Raw genomic sequence first — 22,113 nt, 5'->3', positions numbered from 1 at the left:
AACCTGAGCCAAAGGCAGATGCTCAACTGACCAAGTCACCCAGGTGCCTCTTGATACAGATTTGATCTTTATCTGAGTGTATGATGATCTAGCCCTAAGGAATATACAAATTCTGGCATCATGTGGAAGAGTCTAGCTGTTGGGACCAGAAATATCTGGGTACATGATAATAATACTAATCATACAAAATCCCTCTTTATTGTGCCAGATACTGTTTTGAGCTCTTAACATATACCATCTATTTTGATCCTTACAAAAATCTAGAAGGCATGTGCTACAACTGTGCCCATTTGACAGATGAGAAAACATAGGATCCCAGGTTTGCAAATTTGTCTGGAACCATACAGCAAGTGAATGGTAAAACTGGAATTGAAATCCAGGATGTCTAACTCTGAAGCTAAGCTCAACATGTTATAAGATCACGAAAATCACACAATTGCTTAGGGCCTCAATTTCAATATCCATAAAATGGGGGAGCAACATAGGAGTTTGCACACAGGAAAGCTGTTTTTAAAATATGTTATTAAAGAACAGAGCTTAATGGCTGACATATAATAGGCACTCATTAAATGGTTTAACAATTTTTTAACAATTTTTAATTGTAGTAAAATATATATAAAATTTATTACCTGAAAATTTAAATTTAAAACATTTTAATTTTATTTAAAAATTAAAATGAAAAAATTTTAATTTTATTATCTTAAAATTTTAAGTCATTTGTGTTAAGTATATATTAATACTGTTGTGCAACAAAGCCACAGAACTTTTCCATCTTGCAAAATGGAAACTATAACCATAAAACAATATCCTATTTCCCCCTCCCCTTAACAAACAGTATACTGTCTGTTTATGAGTTTGACTGACCTAGACATATAAGTGGAATCATATAGTATTTGTCTTTTTGTGACTGGCTCATGTCACTTAGGATAATGTCTTCAAGGTTAATCCTTGTTGTAACATAAGTCAAGATTTCTGTCCTTTTTAAGGCTGAATAATATTCCATTGCATGTACTTATCTTTATACACTTATCTTTCTTTATACATTTATCCAATGATGGACACTTGGATTGCTTCTACCAGTTGGCTATTGTGAATAGTGCTGCTATGAACATAGGTGTGCAAATATCTCTTCAAGACTTTCTTTCAATATTTTTTAGATATATACCCTGAAATAAAATTACAAGGTCCTATGGTAACTCTAATTTTAATTTGTTAATGAATGTGCTTAATTTTTTCCACAGTGACTGCATCATTTTAATTTCTACCAACAGTGCATAGAATGTACAGTTTCTTCACATCTTTGACAACACTTGTTATTTTCCGTTCTTTTTTTAAGAGCAGCCATCCTGTGGGTGTGAGGTGATATTGTGATTTTGATTTGCATTTCCTTAATGATTGGCGATACTGAGCATCTTTTCATAAGCTTGCTGCCAATATATATATAATTTTTATAGAAATGTCTATTCAAGATCTTTACCATTTTAAAAGTGAGATTAATTTTGTTGTTGAATTATAGCAGTTCTTTATATATTCAGCATATTAACCTCTTATCAGACATAGGATTTGCAAATATTTTCCCCCATTCTGTAGGTTGCTTTTTTCACTGTTGATTCTGTCCTTTGATACACTGTTTTTAATGGTCAATTTATCTATTTTTGTTGTCTATGCTTTAGGTGTAATATCCAAGAAATCATTGCCAAATTTAATGTTATAGAAGTTTTCCCCTGTTTTCTTCTAAGAGCTTTATAGCTTTTGCTCTTACATTTAGGTCTTTGATTTATTTTGACTTAATTTTTGTATATGGTATAAGTTAAGAGTCCAACTTCACTCTTTTGCATGTGGATTTCCATTTATCCCAATACCATTTGTTGAAGAGACTCTTCTTCTTCATTGACAGTTATTAGCACCCTTGTCCAAACTCATTTGACCACATATGCAAGGGTTTATTTCTGGGCTTTATATTCTGTTCCATTGTTCTATGTTTGTCTTCATGCCAGTACCAAACTCTTTTGATTAATGTAGCTATGTTTTGAAATCAGGATGTGTGAATCCTCTGATTTTGTTCTTTTTCAAGATTTTTGGGGTCTATTTGGAATCCCTTGATTTGCATTTCTCTGATGATTATTGATGATGACCATATTTTTATGTACCTATGGCCATTTGGATGTCTTTTTTGGAAAAATATCTATTTGATTCCTCTGCCCATTTGTGAATTGGATTTTTGTTGTTGTTATTGAGTTGTGTGAGTTCTTTATATTTTGGATATTAAGCCCTCACCCAGTATATGATTTGCAAAATTTTAATCCCATTCTTTAGGTTGCCTTTCATTTTGTTGGTTTTTTTTTTGTTGTTGTTCTTTACAGAATCTTTGATGTAGTTCTATTTTCTTAGTTTTGCTTTTGTTGTTTGTACTTTTGGTGCCATATCCAAGAAATTATTGCCAAGACCAATGTCAAGAAGCTTTTTCCCTACATTTTCTTCTAGGAGTGTTATAGCATAAGGTCTTATGTTTAAGATTTTTTATCTATTTCAAATTAATTTTTGTGAGTAGTGTAAGATAGAAGTCCAGTTTCATTTTTCTGCATGTGTTTATTCAGTTTTCCCAACACCATTTGTTGAAGAGACTACCCTTTCTTCATTAGGTGTCCTTAGCTCCCTTGTTGAATATTAGTTAACATTATATATGGGGGGTTAATTCTGAGCCCTCTATTCTGTTCCATTGCTCTCTGTGTTTATTTTTATGCCAGTACCATACTTTTTTCATTACTATAGCTTTGGAGTATAGTATGAAATCAGAAGTGTGATGCCTCCAGCTTTGTTCTACTTTCTCGGGGTTGCTTTGGCTATTTGGGGCCTTTTGTGGTTGCATACACATTTTAGAATCTTTTTTTATATTTCTGTGAAGAATGTTATTGGAATTTTAATAGGAATTGTATTGAATCTATTAATGGCTATTTTAACAATATTCATTCTTCTGACTCATGAATGTGGGATGTCTTTCCATTTGTTTGTATCTTCTTTGATTTCTTTCAACAAAGTCTAGTAGTTTTCATTATACAGATCTTCCACTTCTTTGGTTAAATTTATTCCTAAGTATTTTATTGTCTTTGATGCTATTGTGAATGGGATAGTTTTCTTTACATCTTTTTCAGATGTTTCATTTTTAGTGTATAGAAATGCAATTGATTTATGTGTGTTGATTTTGTGTCCTGTAACTTACTGAATTTATTGATTAATTCCAATGGTTTTTATTGTGTCTTTGGGATTTTTTTTACATACAAAATCATATAATTTCCAAATAATGAGAAATTTACTTATTCCTTTCTGATTTGGATGACTTTTATTTGCCTTCCTAATTGCTTTAGGTAGGACTTTCAGTACTATATTGAATAAGAGTGGTAAGAGTGGGTATCCTTGTCTTGTTTACCATTGAGTATAATGTTAGCTGTGGGTTTGTCATATAAGGCCTTTATTATGTTGAGGTATGTTATTTCTATACCCAGTCTGTTGAGAATTTTTATCATGAAGGGATGGTGTATTTTGTCAATGCTTTTTCTGCATCTATTGAGATAATCATGTGATTTTATTCTTTTAATTTGGTGTATTACATTTATTGATTCATGTATGTTGAACCATCCTTCCATCCTAGGGATAAATCCTACTTAGTCATGGTGTATAATCCTTTTAATATATTCTTGCTAATATTTTGTTGAGAGTTTTTACATCTATATTCATCAGGCATGTTGACCTCTAGGGTTTTTTTTTTTTTTTATAGCGTCCTTTTCTGGCTTTGGTATTAGGGTAATGCTGGCCTTGTAGACTGAGTTTGGAGTATTCCCTCTTCTTCAAATTTTTGGAAGAGTTTGAGAAGGATTGACATTTATTTTTCTTTAAATATTTGGTAGAATTCACCAGTGAAGCCATCTCATCCTGGGGTTTTCTGTGTTCAAAGGTTTATTACTGATTCGATCTTTTTTACTTGTTATTAGCCTGTTCTGATTTTCTATTTCTTACTGATTCAGTTTTGGTAGGTTTGTAGAAATGTATCCATTTCTTTTAAGTTATCTGATTTGTTGGTATGTAATTGAAGACAGTAGTTTCTTCTTATCCTATCTCTTTCTCCGTAAAGTAATGTCTCCTCTTCGTTTCTAATTTTATTTGTTTCCACCTTCTTCCTTAGTCTAGCTAAAGGTCTGTCAGTTTTATCTTTTAATAAGCAGCTTACTTTTGTTAATCTTGTATGTTGTTTTTCTGATCTCAATTTTTTTCACTATGATTGGTATTATTTCCTTCCTTCTGCTAACTTTGGGCTTAATTTGTTCTTCCCTTTCTAGTTCCTTGAGGCACTTTTTTTATTTTAGATCTTTCTAATTTTTCAATATATGCATTTATCTCTTTAAACTTCCCTCTCAGGGGATGCCTGGGTGGCTCAGTGGTTGAGTGCTTGCCTTTGGCTCAGGGTGTGATCCCTGGGTGCCGGGAATAGTCCTACATCAAGCTCCCTGCATGGAGCCTGCTTCTCCCTCTGCCTATGCTTTTGCCTGCCTCTCTCTCTCTCTCTCTCTCCTCTCTTCTCTCTCTCTCTCTCTCCCCTCTTCTCTCTCTCTCTCTCTCTCTCTCTCTCGAATAAATAAATAAAATCTTTAAAAAATAAAAAAAAATAAAGTTTCCTCTCAGAATTGCTTTTGCAGCATCCCATAGGTTTTGGTATGTTGGGTTTCCATTTTCATTTGCTTTAAGATGTATTTTATTTCTTTTTTGATTTCTTCATTGTTTTAAAAAATATTTTATTTAAATTCAATTTGCCAACATATAGTAGAACACCCAGTGCTTATCTCATCATGTGCCCTCCTTAGTGCCTGTCACCCAGTTACTCCATCCCCCCACCTCTCCTGCAACCCTTTGTTTCCCAGAGTTAGGAGTCTCACATGGTTTGTATTCCTCTCTAATTTTTCCCCACTCAGTTTCCCTTATAGTCCTTTTCACTATTTCTCATAGTCCACATATGAGTAAAACTATATGATAATTATCTTTCTCTGATCGACTTATTTCACTCATAGATTGTTCAGAAGTGTGTTTTTTAGGGGCACCTGGGTGGCTCAGTCAGTTAAGCGCTTGACTCTTGGTTTCAGCTCAGGTCATGATCTCAGCATCATGAGATTGAGCCCCACATTGGGCTCTGCACTCAGTGTAGAGTATACTTGGGATTCTTCCTCCCTCCCACTTCCCTCCCCTTGCTTGTTTGGGTTCTCTCTCTCTCTCTCTCTCTCTCTCTCTCTCTCTCTCTCTTTCTCTCTCAAAGTTCTTGCAAGTACTAACAGAATGGCATAACAAGGGACTATAGATACTGAATTTGAAATCTGTATATAGTGGTGAGAAGGGAGGAAAAAGAAAAAGAAGATACAATGAAATAAATTGAATAAGTGGGTAAAGGAGAAGGGAAATGAGGAAATCAGTCTCATTATGAATGTGAAAGCTCTAAGCATACTTAGTAATTTTATCAATCAGTGGGTTCACATCTTTGATTCTTACCATAGGGAAATGGCTCTATCATGGTGTCCTGGTGCCCTTTTATGTATATATATAGGCAAAGGCCTAAGCCACAGCTAATCTGAGTCCTATAAGAACACCTTGTGATCTTCTCAGAACACAAGAACATGGGAAGCTATGGGAGGGAACTGCTACAAGGCCATTTACTCACATACCTATCTCCCCACCGAGGCTCTCAGGAGACAATTTCTCATCTCCTCCCGGATTCTGAGGAGATAGGAAGCTTTCTGTCCTGTGTTCCTCAAGATAGAGCTAGGAAATATAAAGTCACTTAGCTGTTGTCTAGATTTGGCTCCTAGCAATAAGTATCTCACAATTTGTATTGTAATCTCCTGCCCCCCTTTTTTCTGTTACCCTTTTTTGATGTGTGGGACAAAGATCACAGGTTGCTGGTACCTTTGGATAATCTTCCTTTCACTATCTATGTAAGTAATAAAATGTCTAAATCTAAAAGTGTCTCATTGCATCTTTTCAAATCAAAGTAGTCAGGCCTTAACGTTGGCCTTGCCTTGTTTTTAATTAGTGAGCTTGACAAATTTTGTATCCAGTGTGGGGCTGGAAAACTTAAAATGTCCTTTTAGAGAACATGGGACTGCACAGGCCAGGTTAGGAGATAAGATAGATTTCCTGGCATCTGGTAGCATGTGCTCTCACCTATGTGGTGCACAGAAGAGAAAATAGGGCCCTCCTACTAAGGGAGTATATGGAACCTGTTAGGACGGGTAAGATTCCTCATGACCAGGTAGTGCAGCCCTTGGCCTAGGAAGTGAGCAAGGGTAGAGGAATCAGGGTTTTCCCACAGGAGCCTTGTGAGCCAGGTTAGGTTATAAGACTCCCAAGGATCCACTAGTGTTAACCCGTTGATAAATGTTTGGAGGTCAAGTGGCTAGAAATAAGATCAAAATCAGCTGCTCAATTGATGTTTTTATTAGAAGTGTATTGTTGAGACCTGTGAATGGCCATTTAAAACCAAAAGTAAATGGGAAGGAAGATATGTTTATCATGCAAGTTGCTCCCTCTGTGCCACCCTTTTCCTCCACCCCTTGAGCTTTTAGCTACAGTGTAATCCAGAAGTGCCTAAGTTAAAACTCTTTGTTCTGTGTTTCTGTTAAAAAAGAAAAGAATAGAAAGAGAAAAAAGCACCTAATAGATTGTGAGGAAACTTGCCATGGAGAATTTTTTTAAAAAGTTAAAGTAGCTTGTGAGTGAGGTTCAGGATGATTCACTGCATGTATAGTTGCAAAAATGTGTAATTGGTTTGAAATGTGATACATATTTTAAATTTGAATGTTTAGAAAGTATTAGAAAATTCTTTTGGTATCCAAAGTTTTCACTCTATAGTGATGTTTTGTTGTTTGGCAAATTAAAGATCTCATTCTCAGTGGCCTTGGCTGCCCACTAGCAGGAGTGACTGATAAGCCCCCAACAAAATTCAAGGCCTGCTTGGCAAGAAAAATTTCTTCAAATAATAGCAGCTTCACAACATTGAAACTCTCTGGAAGTCAAAGAAAAACTGTCTTTTGCACACTAAAAAACAGTATGTTCCTGATAGAAAAGTTGTAACTCCGCAAAACCTGCCCATTTATCTTACAATAAGAGAGATGATACTACAGGGGATTTTGGCCCCACAGGTTCCTGGAAGATTGGCTCCATTCAGATTTTTAACCCCCACCCCTTAGAGGCCTCTAAGGTTGAAATGCCCTCTTAGAAAAAAAAATAGGTCAGACCCTTCAGGTTGAGTAGCCAGGTATGGAATGGAACCTTGGTGGGTAGTAGCAGATCTAGTTACTGAAGTGTTCAGTTCAAGGTAGACAGCTGGTGCTTGATCATCATGATGATGAGTTCCATCAATAGTTACGGTTAGAGATAGGAGGAGGAAACCTTATAAAGCCAAACAAAGTATCCATGGTTGTTATTCACCCTCCTTGCTATTGGAAAAGCAAAATTATTTCCTTCTGATCATTAGCTATAGCCACAGATAAAGTACTCCCTGATAATCAAGAGTTGTCAGATATTCAGAGATGTGTTACGGTCTACTCTTACCATGACTAAGAAATGTGGGAAATTAGAGATAGTTTTGAGCAAAAACCTAATGAAACTACAGAGGCTTGGCGCCTTTGACAACAGGTGAGGGAGCCATACTAGTTTTGATGGGTGAGAGGGGATGGAAACCACTACGTTACCTAAAGATGGGCCCCTGCTTGAAGCCAGGCATGCCACATGCACCTTGGCTGATGGATGACATGAGCCTGGAAAAACATGTAAAGACCAATCAGGGCTTGTTGCAGTGTGGGCCTTTACATTTGTAATAAAATGGTGGTCTACCTGAGATGAGTTTCTGTCATCTGATAAACACACATGGATGAGAAGGGGGAAAGTTATAAATTCACTTATGGTCACTGTAACCTGAGCCTGGATTTATAATGGAAAACATGAGTGCTCAAATGAAATACTGATCCAGGGTCAAACTGTTTGTTTAGTTGATAGTACCAGGCTATCAAGAACAATAACATCTTTTCTTGCACCCCAGAGACCACTTCTAGATTCTGTCCAACAAATTGTCAGAATGGAAGCCTGGACACAAGACTAAGAAAATGTCTTTTAGGCTAATGAAGAGAAAAAATTTGAAATTCTATGCCAAAGGACCATGTGGAACAGACTATTATGCCAGGGGAACTCATAGGGAAGAGTGACAATTTGCCCGTTGTCTTAGTCTATTCATGTGACTATAACAAAATACTATACACTGAGTGTCTTAAACAGCACACATTTATTTCTCACAGTTCTAAAGCCTGGGAAGTCCAAGATCAAGGTATGAGCATATATAGTGTCTAGTGCGAGAGCCTGTTTCTTGGTTTATAGATAGCCATCTCCCTGCTGTGGCCTTACATGGCAGAAGGGTTAAGAGAGCTCTATGGGGTCTCTCTTATAAACACACTAGTCCCACTCATGAGGACTCCATTTTCATGAGCTAATCGCATCCTGGTCTGCACTTCCAAACACACTGGGGATTAGAATTTTAACATATGAATTTTGGGGGGACATAAACACTCAGTTCATTGCACCCATGAAGGAAACTTTCTATCAGACCATAAGAGGACTACAAAACTTAAAGTTCTGGCTGTAGTAGGGAGTGTTCCTTTGGCATTTACTGTGGAAAAATAGGAGAAGGCCTAAGAGGACCTTGCTCAAGTTTGTGCCACTTGAATTAGTATTGATCCAACATCTTCAATATCACCTCTTTACCCAGACCTTACCAACCTTCAAGACAAACAAGATTAGGACAAAGGCCAGGATCCTTCCTTCCCTAAGAGGGTCTGAAGGCCTTGTGCACTGGTCAGGGGGTATTGGGGACATGATGGAAATGAAGGTTGCCAAAACTTTTCAACTCTTGGACATAGCACTATGGTGCTGACCAGCACCCATGAGCATGGCCAGTATGGTATGCTAAATGATGCCTGCCCCCCCAAATGTTCACATCCTAATCCCCAGAACCTGTGAATATGTTACATGGCAAAGGGAACTAAATAGGTGTGATTAACTTAAGGATCTTGAGATGGGGAGCTTATGCTGGATTATACAGGTAGGCCCAAATTGATCATAAGAATCATTATAGTCTTTATAAGAAGGAAGCAGAAGGTCAAAGGACAGAATATTCTATTTGGCTGGTATTGAAAATAGAGGAAGGGGCCATGAGCCAATGAATTCAGGTAGCCTCTAGAATATGAAAAAGGCAAGGAAATGGATTCTTCCCTGAAGTCTCCAAAAAGAATGCTGGCCTGCTAATGCATTAATTTTAGAATTCTGACCTCCAGAACTGTAGCAGAATAAAATTGTGTTGCTTTGAGCCACTAAGTTTGTGATAATTTGTTATAGCAGTGAAAGGAAAATTAGCCTCAAATTAATTGGATTTGGAAATAGATCTCAGATTGGACAATGGACTTATAAAACCTTATATGTGGGCATCTGGGGACCAATACCCACTAAAGTTGTTGTAACATACTTTTCTTGACTTTAAGGGATATTCCCTATTGAGAAATACCACAATTAGAACAGTGGTGGTGATGTGAATGCAAAACCAAGAATCTGGGCAGCCCCGGTGGCGCAGCGGTTTAGTGCCGCCTACAGCCTGGGGTGTGATCCTGGAGATCCGGGATTGAGTCCCATGTCGGGGTCCCTGCATGGAGCCTGCTTCTTCCTCTGCCTGTGTCCCAGCCATTCTCTCTCTCTCTCTCTCTAAATAAATAAATAAATAAATAAATAAAATCTAAAAAAAATTTAAAAAAAACCAAGAATCTGCTTAACTTCCTGAGCCTAGTCATGTAGTTACTGTAAAGCAATAAAGATACCAAGGATTAGTGGAGACAGAGATGCTTAATGAAACTATATAATCTTATATTATTTCTATGTGTCTGGTGAAAAAGGCCAATAATATTTGATGTTTCACTTTGAACTATTATAAACTCAATGCAGTAGTCTCTCTCATCCCTGAAATTCCAGATAGCATAATGATGACTGAGTCTTTTGTGAAGACTGAAGGATTCTGATGTGTGGTGTTGAGTACCACTGATCTCTTCTTCAGCATCCCTCTGGATCTACATGATCAAAGCTAATTTGCCATCATGTGGGTCAGATTAAAATATATGTTTACTGTGATGCCTCAAGGTGATCTGAACTCCCCCATGATTTCTCATCACTGAATAGGCTGAGACATAGAAAAGACTGAAACTACACCACAGTTTTTCTAGTAACATTACATGGAAGACATTATTCTGTGCTGGAATGGCTAAAGACAGCATACAGACTGCCTTAGATAGGTGTTATAATATGTGAGTAACCAGGGCTGGAGAATGAACTCTGACAAGAATCAGTGGCCAGCCAATGCAAGCAACATTCTTGGTAACTATGTGGGCTGATGCCCAGAGAATAATCCCTAAATGTGTTATAGAAAAACGGATTATCTTAAAAACCCCAGTAAACAAAAGGGGGCGCGACATCTGATAGACTTGTTCAATATTTGAAGTTCATCGTACCTCATATGAGGAAAAAGTAACCATCTTTGAATGTGGCCCTGACCAACAACAGGCCCTAGAAACTATCTAGCAAGCTGTATAGACTTCCACTTGGGCCACTCAGCTCTAAGGATCCCTTTCAGGTACAAGTTTCAGTACTTGAAAATTATGCAGACTGGTGCTTGTGACAGAAAGATCTGATCACCAGGCAATGATGTTCCTGAGGGTTTTGGACAACCTCCCCCACTTCCCTCACCAGGCAGCAGGTGACTACATGGTATACCTCATTTGAGAGACTATTAGTGGCTTGTTATCAGGTGTTGGTGGACTCTGAGACACTAACAAAGCAACAACGTTATTACACCCTGATATCCCTACCATGGGATGAATCAGAAATGAAAACACAAACAAAATAGATATTTCACAAAAGCATCCATTATTAACTGGTAGTGGTATATTCAGGGGAAAAGTAAGATTGACATTATGGCATCTAATAGTACATAAAAAAGTGTCTGGTCACTCTCCAGATGAGGTTGTCTCCACTATGGGGTCTATGCCAGCACCTTGGGCTTCTTGAAGGCTTTAGTAACTTGAGGTTCCTGAGGATACCTGGGCCTGGTTCACAGATGGATCAGCTGTATCAAGGCCAATGAGGTGTACTGGGTGCCTGCTTCTGTGCAACCCCAAAGAAAACTATACTACAGCACTGCATGAAAAAGGAAACTTTGTTCAAAAGTATAACACCCCTCAGAATGCACCCTGTTACATGGTCACTGACTAATGGGCAAAAGCCAGCAGGCTGGCAGTGTGGTGCCTGGCGGGAGGATGGCTAGATAATTAAGTCTGAGCCTCTGTAGAGACATTATATGGCAGCAAATCACACAAGACTTACAGCCCCTGTTGCTGACCTACACACACATATACACACGTATATCAACTTGACTATTTGGCCTATGTGGAAGACAGATGGATCTTGGAGAATGACAGTGGATCATCATAAGCTTAACCAGGTGGTGCCTCCAGTTGTAGTTCATTTCTTTTGGATTGTAGCACATCTCTTCATGGGTCATGCTTTATACCTCACGTTTAGGGATCTGATGAGACTTGAATCTAGTTACAGGTATAGCAGCAAACAGGTAGTGGGAGTATCTTGATGAGAATCTGCACTGTCTTGCATGGCAACTGCCTGGGTGAAGACATTACAATTTCCTCAAGTAATGCAGGGCTAATCTCAGGAGTGGAAGGGCTGCTAATTCTGGGAGTGAGAGTTGCTGCCACTGGGGTTGGGGAGGTCATTTTCACTGGTAACACAGACTCATCAGAATTTAGAGGCTTCTTGTCCTGAACTTCATCAAGATCTTCCCATATGTTCCCATCCCAACTTATAATATCCCATTCTTTCCTAATCAATGCCCTTACTTTAATAGTAGACACCCTGTGAGACTGGGAGTTCAATTTGTGTTGTAATTCAGCTAATTGCTGGATGAAATTCTGTGTTTGATTTTCAGCAATCTCAGCCCTGCAGCTGCAGGAGATAAGAGTCTCCTTCAGGGCACACATAGAAACTTTCAGATAATTTATGTGGTGCTTGAGCTTGGAATTCAAATCCCTCAGCCTATTCTTTTTTTTTTTTTCATGACATTAGGAACAATCTCCTAATGAGCCAACCTCATTATATTCACCAATTTTCCAAAAATATTCAAATCTATCATGTATGCAGTCACCCAGCTCCTTCTTGTAAGTGGCTGATTAGGAATATACAATACAGATATTTCACCTATCTGTATTGCCAGATCCTGCCATGTTTATCATTGCTTTCTTTACTACTGGAAATAGTCATTAGTATCTTTAAATCTAATAAGTATGGAGATTCAATTCCAGAAACTCTGAAACAGTTCATAAAACTCATTCTTAGCATTTGTTCCTCTAGAACCACTGTCAGTATCAAAATTAGTGTTAATCGGGGTTCTCCAGAAAAACAAAACCAATTGGATATTAACTTATTCATTAATTTATTATGAACAATTGGCTCAAGTGATTATGGAGGCTAAGAAGTCCCAGGATCTAACACCTGTAAGCAGGAGACCCAGGAAAGCTCTGAAAGCCTGAGAACCAGGGGAAGGTGATGGTTTAAGTCTCAGTATCAGGGCAAAGACTGGTATCCCAGCTCAAACACTAAGGCAGAGAGGAGACAAAAATTCTTCCCCCATCTGCTTTTTTATTCTATTCAGGCCCTCAACAGATTGAATGATGCCACCCACACTTGGAATGGCAATCTGCTTTACTTAACCAATTAAATTGTTAATCTTATTCAGAAATATCATTACAAATATATCCATAAATAATATTTACTCAAACATCTGGACATCTGTGATGCAGTCAAGATGACACATAAAAGTACCCATCATACTGATGGGTATCCATAAAAGGATACCTGGTTACAGCATCCATCTGAATATAGCATTGCACAGGATAATTCATCTACAATTCAGGGCTGAACCCCAAAAGCAAGACCTAGTACATGGGGCTAAGAAGCCTGGCAAATGTGCCCAAACTGCTAGATACACAGTCAAGGGGCAAAGGGAGCTTTGGGGCACATATCCAGAGGTACTAGATCCAGCCAGTCCTGGCAAACAGACTATAATATCTCCCCTCTTCTCCTCTTGAGAGTACCACTGGGCATTGGTTTCATAGACACCTTTTCTGGGTATGACATTGCCATTCCTATCCAACTAGCAAATGGGGACCATACTATTCAAAGCCTCTTAGGTGGACTATGTTGCATATTTTGATTCTCTAAACATGAGTATACATGGATACTGTCTTTATAGCAAAAAATAACAAATGATGGGAAGCTATATAGGCATTCTGTGGAAATCTTATGCCCCATATCATCCCCAGGCAATTAAAAGATAAAGTAAACTCATTAAGGAGAAAGTGAAAAAGATAACTGGATAATGAAGGCTCAGTTCCCAGTGGAACACACACTTATATAGGCAGTTTGGGCTCTAAATATGGTAATTCCTCAGAAGGTTACCTTCCATTCAAATAAAATGCCTAATTATGAGGTTGGGGGGTTTGGGGGGAAGCCCAGATGGGCTGTAAGAACATCCAAACTACATAATTCACTCTTCTCCCTATTGTTTATTGCTTCCATACCTGCTCCTGGGAAATCAGGCTATTAGAATTTGCAATAAACAAGACTGTGGGGATGGGAGATTCTAATCTGATGCTTTTTCAGTTGTCTGGCTCTGGTTGCTAGATTTGGGCAATTGTGGGTATTGATAATAATAATCATTAATATGAGGTAATAACCCCTAAGGTGATCTGGGCATGGCCCACATGTCAGGGGGTATGAGATCATGTCAAATGGTAGAAGAAATACAAAGAAGAAATTTCTGAACCACACAGGTATGAAATCAGGGATATGGTGGTACACATTGGAAGGATTGGGAAAAATGGTGAAGTGATTGCGGCAGGAACCAGTCACATCAATCATGTGAGTATGGAAAGAGAATAACAATCTGGCTGGTGGGGAGAGAAAATCTTTGACCTTGGGTGGTCAAGAATGGAGAAAGAGATTATTGATTTCTATCTACTTTTGTCAGTTCTTATCCGTAGTATATCTGGTCAATTTAATACTGAGCTACACCATTACCCATAACTTAATTGCTGACCAAGAAAAAAAATCTTAGTTTAAAAATTCTCAGAAACCATCCAACATCTGCTGACTCCAGAAAGAACAGCCTTGAAACAAAGAACAAGATTAACATTCTAGTTATCTGATATGCTCCTCCTTAGCCTTATGTTGTTATGGCTGAACTCTGCTTTTACGTACTGAACTGGTTTGACTGCAACTGGCTGAGGTCTCTTCTCCTGATTGTTCCAATTATCTAGTAGGAGTTATAGTTGCCAATCTTATCCAGTGTTGTCTAAGTCAAACAGAGCAGATTTTGTACAATCCCCTATAAGTATAATTAATTGATTTATCTGGGTGGTGCAATAAAGAATCTGACTCCACTTTTATATTATTGTGGACTACTGGCAACTTTTAAGCCAGGCCTCTCTCTCTTGCTCATCTACCCACATTTGGGCAAGCTGATAAAGTGTACCCTTCATTGGTGCCAATGGGAGTTTTAAATCATGCATAGGGACACTCACCGTGATCCCACCCCCTAACCACAATGGAAACTCCAAGCCAGTGTTCTTTTCTTGCTCTGTCAGGATATTTTCAGACCCATTTAGGAAGCCCACCCTGCTCTCTCTCAAAAATCCTCATTATGTGAATGTTAAACCTTTGAATATTCTCTTGATGTTTGGGGGCAATATCTGAACCTAATTTTGGGTGAGGGGTCCATCCTGTACCTTTAGAGTGGGCACAACTATTGGCAATGTGAGCAGTATAGACTAGGTGATGACCACCACCACTGGGGATCTTTTTTCTCTTACCTTGGCTTGATAACTAGTTCTGCTGTTTGGTAGAAAGTATGGAATTTGAACTGCTACCTGCTGGCTTGGCTTGCCTTTTGAGTGTATTCCTTTTTGTTGGATTTGTGAAGTTCTACCAAATTTCTGTTATAGATTTCACCAACCTAAGTTGAAAGTTTTGATAGATAATTAGCATTTGTGAATTGGAGTATAGGATTGTTATTCTCTTTAAAATAGCCCTGGGACATTTGTCATGGCCCAGACCCACCTATGTGTCTTAAAATGAATGGTGTGTTTCAAATTTAGAATAAACTGTTGCTTAACACTAGGCTCAGGGAAATAACTTTTACCCTGTGACCAGTTAATTGTGTGTATCAACCAGGCATTGGTCTCCCATTCTATAGAGCATTTATAGAAAAGGCTAAACCCTGTGAAATATATACAGTCTATGAACTGGTCAAGTGGTCACTTGTGTGGAGGAAGAACAATCACTATTTGGAGAGTAGTTGCTATTTAAAGATCTGAATTAATGAAGTCCACAGCCCTAAATGCAGATGGCTTGCTAGGACTCCACAAAATACTTTAGTTCCTGATGCTGCCTATACCTGTCACCAAAAAAAAGATCCCAATTCTGAGGATAATTATGGAAAAATGCCAATGACATTCCTGTAGCATACCAAGAGATTAATTCAAACCCAACTTAAACCCAGGTCCTTAAACCCTAAAAAACGAATATTGTGATGTGGGAGGCCCTTAATCCTCATGATACGAATTTGAGGCTCTCTGGAAGAAGAAATTTATAAATAAATAGGATAGGATAAATAAATAGCCTCCAACTATATGGAAAGAAAGAAAAAGAGAGGGAGGGAGGGAAGGAAAGAGAAAAAGAAAGAAATGAGGATTAAGGAGTGCGCTTGTGATGAGCACCAGGTGATGCATGGAAGTGTTGAATCACTATATTGTATACCTGAAACTAATAATATACTATGTTAACTATACTGGAATTAAAATATAAAGTTTAAAAAAAGAGAGAGGAGAGGAAGAAGGAGGAGGAGAGTAGGAGGAGAAAAAGGAAGAAAAAGAAGAAAAAAAGTGGGTGTAGGGAGAAGAAAAAAATGAAATAAAGGTCCAGAATCTGACCCAATTGGAAACCCAAAATTTACCAAATTTATTCATACAAGAAAAAGATAAAGAGGCACTAATGACATTTGTGCTTCTACAGCACAGGTACTGGATTAATTTCAACAACTGCTGAAATGCAAAATTGGCAAAACTTCATGGCCTTAATCAATTCTGGGGCTCAACTTGCAGTTATATCTTCATTCTCACTACGTTTATATATGGCAGATAGATAATCTTGTTTCAAATTAGAGGGTGTTTTTGTATGAGATTAACATTCAGCCCTGGAGCAGAGGGAGTGTGCAGCCAGGTTGGAGCCCCCTGGGGGCACTGCCTGGCCTCTCCCTCAGACCATGGGGTTCTCTGCAAGGTTGCAAGGTTGCTGAGTGCAATGATGTTGTGTATCACCAAACACTTCACGCTGAAGCACCTCTCCAGTGGGGACCTGCTCCAAGACAACATGCTTTGAGGCACAGAAACTGGTGTGTTAGCGGAGACTTTTTTTTTAAGTTTCATTTATTTATTTATGAGAGAGAGAGAGAGAGAGAGGCAGAGACATAGGCAGAGGGAGAAGCAGGCTCCATGCAGGGAGCCGGATGCGGGACTCCATCTCAGGTATCCAGGAACAGGCCCTGGACCGAAGGTGGCGCTAAACCTCTCTCTGAGCCACCTGGGCTGCCCGCCAAGACTTTTATTGACCAAGGAAAGCTCATCTCAGATGATGTTATGACTCGACTGGCCCTTCGTGAGCTGAAAAACCTGACCCAGTATAGTTGGCTTTTGGATGGTTTTCCAAGGACACTTATGTAGGCAAAAGCCCCAGATAGAGCTCATCAAATTGACACAGTAATTAATCTGAAAGTGCCTTTTGAGGTCATTAAGCAATGTCTCACTTCTTGCTGGGTTCATCTAGCCAGTGGCTGAGTCTACAACATGGAATTCAACCCTCCTCAAACTGTGGGCATTGATGACGTAACTGGAGAGCCTCTCATTCAGTGTGAGGAAAATAAGCCAGAGACGGTTGTTGAGAGACTGAAGGCTTACAAAATCCAAACAGAGGCAGTCCTGGAATATTATCAGAAAAAGGAGGTGTTGGGATGCTGGAAACATTCTCTGGAACAGAAACTGACAAAATCTGGCCCTATGTCTATGCTTTCCTACAAAAAATTCCACAAATAAAGGAAAATGCATATAACTAGTAAGATGGGCAGAGGCTCCTCTGTGCATTTAGAAGTTCCTTATCCTGAGACTGGCATGTATGAATTCTTTGAAAATTATTAGTTTCACTTCTGATTTTATTCTGAAAATTAAGGATATGCCAAATAAGTCAGATATTAAGATTCATTTTTTAGTCTAGTGTGTTGTATCCAGTTATCTTTTATGGATGTGCAAATCAGAAACATCAGGTACATCTTAACTTTTGAAAAATCTTCTAAAGCATAATTAAAAGAGCAATTGGTAGTAGTATAATTTTTGTTTGGAAGAGTAAATGGTTGATAAAAATTTATTTTTTCTGAAAAAGTTAAAAAAAATTCCTTGTCATTTGGGAAAGTATCTCATTGGAGAAATTTGCATAGACTGATGCCAAAAAATATGGCATCATTAGCACTGTGGTACATGGTTTTGTGAGACACCATGCCTACTATATTTCAGGAAAAAAGCAACTGGATATGCAGATTAGTTTCAGGATGCAAATTCAGATACAGTCAACAAAACTCAAAGACAACCTACAGAATGGGAGAAGATATTTGCAAATAACATATCAGATAAAGGGCTAGTTTCCAAAATCTATAAAGAACTTCTTAAACTCAACACCAAAGAAACAAACAATCCAATCATGAAATGGGCAAAAGACATGAAGAGAAATCTCACAGAGGAAGACATAGACATGGCCAACATGCACATGAGAAAATGCTCTGCATCACTTGCCATCAGGGAAATACAAATCAAAACCACAATGAGATACCACCTCACACCAGTGAGAATGGGGAAAATTAACAAGGCAGGAAACCACAAATGTTGGAGAGGATGTGGAGAAAAGGGAACCCTCTTACACTGTTGGTGGGAATGTGAACTGGTGCAGCAACTCTGGAAAACTGTGTGGAGGTTCCTCAAAGAATTAAAAATAGACCTGCCCTACGACCCAGCAATTGCACTGTTAGGGATTTACCCCAAAGATTCAGATGCAATGAAACGCCGGGACACCTGCACCCCGATGTTTCTAGCAGCCATGTCCACAATAGCCAAACTGTGGAAGGAGCCTCGGTGCCCATCGAAAGATGAATGGATAAAGAAGATGTGGTTGATGTATACAATGGAATATTACTCAGCCATTAGAAACGACAAATACCCACCATTTGCTTCAACGTGGATGGAACTGTAGGGTATTATGCTGAGTGAAATGAGTCAATAGGAGAAGGACAAACATTATATGGTCTCATTCATTTGAGGAATATAAAAAATAGTGAAAGGGAATAAAGAGGAAAGGAGAGAAAATGAGTGAAAATATCAGTGAGGGTGACAAAACATGCAAGACACCTAACTCTGGGAAATGAACAAGGGGTAGTGGAAGGGGAGGTGGGTGGGGGGTTGGGGTGACTGCTATATGTTGACAAATTGAACTCCAATAAAAAAAAATTAAAAAAGTAACAAACTAACTTAAAATAGAACAACTGGACACTTCACCAAAGAAGATAATGAATGAGCAATAAAAATATTAAAAACTCCTTAACACCATAAACCATTAGGGAAATCAAAAGCATATTCAGCTACCCACTATACATATTCCAATAGCTAAAATGAGAGAAAACTTATATAACAAAAGTACGAAAATCTCACTAGGATTGCTGATGGGGATGCAAAATGATACACTCACTTTATTTTTTATTGGAATTCGATTTGCTAACATATAACATAACACCCAGTGCTCATCCCGTCAAATGCCCCCCTCAGTGCCCATCACCCAGTCACCCCATCCCCCCCACCCACCTCCCTTTCCACTACCCCTTGTTCATTTCCCAGAGTTGGGAGTCTTTCATGTTCTGTCACCCTTACTGATATTTCCCACTCATTTTTTCTCCTTTCCCCTTTATTCCCTTTCACTATTTTTTATAGTCCCCAAATGAATGAGACCATATAATGTTTGTCCTTCTCCGATTGACTTACTTCACTCAGCATAATACCCTCCAGTTCCATCCACGTCGAAGCAAATGGTGGGTATTTGTCATTTCTGATGGCTGAGTAATATTCCATTGTATACATAGACCACATCTTCTTTATCCATTTGTCTTTCAATGGACACCAAGGCTCCTTCCACAGTCTGGCTACTGTGGACATTGCTGCTATAAACATTGGGGTGCAGGTGTCCTGCCATTTCACTGCATCTGTATCTTTCGGGTAAATCCCCAGCAGATACACTTACTTTAGAAGACAACTTGGTAGTTTCCTATAGTTTGAAACATACACTTACTACATGACCCAGCAAATCCGACTCCTAGATTATTTTTTTAAAGATTTTTTAAATTTTATTTATTCATGAGAGACACACACACACAGAGAGGCAGAAACATAGGCAGAGGGAGAAGCAGGCTCCCTGTGGGGAGCCTGACGTGGGACTCAATCCCAGGAACCTAGGATCATGCCCTGAGCAGAAGGTAGATGCTCAACTACTGAGCCACCCAGGCGTCCCCCCACTCCTAGATTATTATCTATGAGAAAAACCCGTTATGCTAATCCAAAACCTATAGATAGAAATTTATGTTGACTTTATTCATAATTACCAAGAACTGAAAACAACTCAAATGTCCTTCAGTTGGTGAATGGTTAAAAATAAAAACAACTGTGTTATGGAAATACTACTAAGCATAAAGAGGAAAGAAATATTGGTATACACAACCACGTGGTTGAATCACAACTGCATTATACAAAGTAAAAATAACCTCACTCAAAAGGTTACAGTCTACAGTTTCATTTATATGACATCAGCAACAGAAAGCCTATATATCTTTTCCCCAGGATCCCCAGCTAAGACAGCCAGAATTCATCTTCAGCATGCTACTGACCCAAAGGTAGATCCTGGGTCCATGATCCAAAGCTGAAGGATACAAAGAGATTTCCATACACCTTTTATGGACACACTTGAGTCTAAGCAGAACAAAACACAGGGATTTATCTACTTCTTTAAGAAAAAAAAGCCCCTCCCCTTCTTCCTTTATTGACTGCAATTTTCTGTCTTCTCTTGAGTGTCTCCTCACCTAAGTTTCTTAATCAAAGTTAGTCATCAGGTGACTTGAGGAAAATAACAGAAATCAACAAGTTTCCCTGGTTTCAGCTTGCTCCAAGTTGAGATTGGCTCAATGAAAACACTTTAGCCAAAACCAGTACAACTTAAGAATTCCTGTTCCCCATATGCTATCTTTTGTCCTTTTCAAAACACATTTAGATTATTGTCAGGTTAAGGGCTTCTTAATCCATGAGAAACTTCCAACTCTTGTGGTCTGTCAACCTTTCGATTTATTATAAAAAGAAAGAGCTTCTAATACTTTGTAGGAAGTTGGCATAATATTGGTATCAAAACTCAAGAAGGAGAGCTTAATTGGTGAAGCTGTATATTTATGTTTTAGGCATTAAGAAAAAGTAGACTTATAGAAATCTACTAGAAATCAGGAGCTAAAGACAAGTACTCAGTGGAAGACTTGAAATCATCAGTTGAACAAATCTTTATTTTTTTAATTTTTTTATTTTTTGCAGTTCTTTCTTCTTTCAAAGATCTCTTGGGAAGGTGGCACATTTCTTTCTATCTTTTCACATATGTATATATTTTATAAATTTATTTTTTATTGGTGTTCAATTTGTCAACATATAGAATAACACCCAGAGCTCATCTCGTCAAGTGCCCACCTCAGTGCTGTCACCCAGTCACCCCCACCTCCCCTTCCACCTCCCCTTCCACCACCCCTAGTTCGTTTCCCAGAGTTAGGAGTCTTCCATGTTCTGTCTCCCTTTCTGATATTTCCCACTCATTTTTTCTCCTTTCCCTTTATTTCCTTTCACTATTTTTTATATTCCCCAAATGAATGAGAACATATAATGTTTGTCTTTCTCCGATTGACTTATTTCACTCAGCATAATCCCTCCAGTTCCATCCACGTTGAAGCAAACGGTGGGTATTTGTCGTTTCTTTTTTTTAATAAATTAATTTTTTATTGGTGTTCAATTTACCAACATACAGAATAACACCCAGTGCTCATCCCGTCAAGTGTCCCCCTCAGTGCCCGTCACCCATTCACCCCCACCCCCCGCCCTCCTCCCCTTCCACCACCCCTAGTTCATTTCCCAGAGTTAGGAGTCTTTATGTTCTGTCTCCCTTTCTGATAGTTCCCACACATTTCTTCTCCCTTCCCTTATATTCCCTTTCACTATTATTTATATTCCCCAAATGAATGAGAACATAAACTGTCCTTCTCCAATTGACTTATTTCACTCAGCATAATCCCTCCAGTTCCATCCACATTGAAGCAAATGGTGGGTATTTGTCGTTTCTGATGGCTGAGTAATATTCCATTGTATACATAAACCACATCTTCTTTATCCATTCATCTTTCGATGGACACCGAGGTTCCTTCCACAGTTTGGCTATTGTGAACATTGCTATTATAAACATCGTGGTGCAGGTGTCCCGGCATTTCGCTGCATCTGTATCTTTGGGGTAAATCCCCAGCAGTGCAATTGCTTGGGCAGATCTATTTTTAACTCTTTGAAGAACCTCCACACAGTATTCCTGAGTGGCTGCACAAGTTCACATTCCCACCACCAGTGCAAGAGGGTTCCCCTTTCTCCACATCCTCTCCAACATTTGTTGTTTCCTGCCTTGTTTATTTTCCCCATTATCACTGGTGTGAGGTGGTATCTCATTGTAGTTTTGATTTGTATTTCCCTGATAGAAAGGGATGAGGAGGATTTTCTCATGTGCTTGTTGGCCATGTCTATGTCTTCCTCTGTGAGA

The 22,113-nt window shown here is 38.6% G+C and overlaps 1 pseudogene; it reads left to right on the top strand.

Moving 5' to 3' along the window:
• The first annotated feature begins 16,503 nt into the window (after nt 1-16,503).
• LOC129517912 (GTP:AMP phosphotransferase AK3, mitochondrial-like) lies at nt 16,504-17,308 on the top strand (annotated as a pseudogene).
• Nucleotides 17,309-22,113: the final 4,805 nt, after the last annotated feature.

Source organism: Nyctereutes procyonoides, unplaced genomic scaffold (genome assembly GCF_905146905.1).
Source record: "Nyctereutes procyonoides isolate TBG_1078 unplaced genomic scaffold, NYPRO_anot_genome, whole genome shotgun sequence".
NCBI lineage: Eukaryota > Metazoa > Chordata > Mammalia > Carnivora > Canidae > Nyctereutes > Nyctereutes procyonoides.
Note: the sequence above shows the minus strand (reverse complement) of the source record. Positions and strands in the feature narration are given on the sequence as shown.